Below are 720 nucleotides of genomic sequence, written 5' to 3' on the forward strand. Positions count from 1 at the left end.
AGATCTCCCTTAAGAAGGAAAAGAAGTGGGGAACATCCTTAGTAATGTTGGGTCTATCTGCCCCAACACCAGCATGAGCAAGCTAATGAGCAGGTCTGTTTCCTTCTCAATGAATAAACAAAAATTTCAGATTGATACCCTGGGAGCTATAAGAAATTATACTCGTCCATTTCAGAATGTGCTAGGGGCAGATGGTGGTATTAAGGAGTATACTAATCATGACCTTGGAATCAATGTCTACAATGAGGTTTTGAAATTTGGCGTTGGATGCAATATAGATGGCCCAAAAGATGGCTAAAGCCTCAGCTTCCAGTGCATCTACAGCAAAAATAGGAGATAGGAAATGAAGGAGGCAAGCATCATTTGAATTTTTGAACACTCCACCAATGCCAGCAGTGGATCTATAAAAGCTACCATCAGTGTTGGCTTTCAGCCAACCAGCAGGAGGTTTGAGCCAAAACACTAGGGGGTGCTCCAAAATAGGTTGACTAGCCAAAAAGTTAGTCATATGAAGATCAGGAAAGGCCTTCCAGTGAGTAATTTTTTTCAAAAATGCTAAACAGTTAGCTGCCACCTTAGAGGGAAGGGGTAGATGTTCCTCAAATTTGGCCTTATTTCTAGCCATCCAAGAGAACCAAGACACCACACAAGGGATCACCAAAAAATTAAATGAAGCCACTCTTTAAAGCAATAAAGGAATTTCTGCCAAGTAAGATTGAT

This window comes from Phalaenopsis equestris, unplaced genomic scaffold (genome assembly GCF_001263595.1).
Source record: "Phalaenopsis equestris unplaced genomic scaffold, ASM126359v1 Scaffold000002, whole genome shotgun sequence".
Taxonomy (NCBI): Eukaryota; Viridiplantae; Streptophyta; class Magnoliopsida; order Asparagales; family Orchidaceae; genus Phalaenopsis; species Phalaenopsis equestris.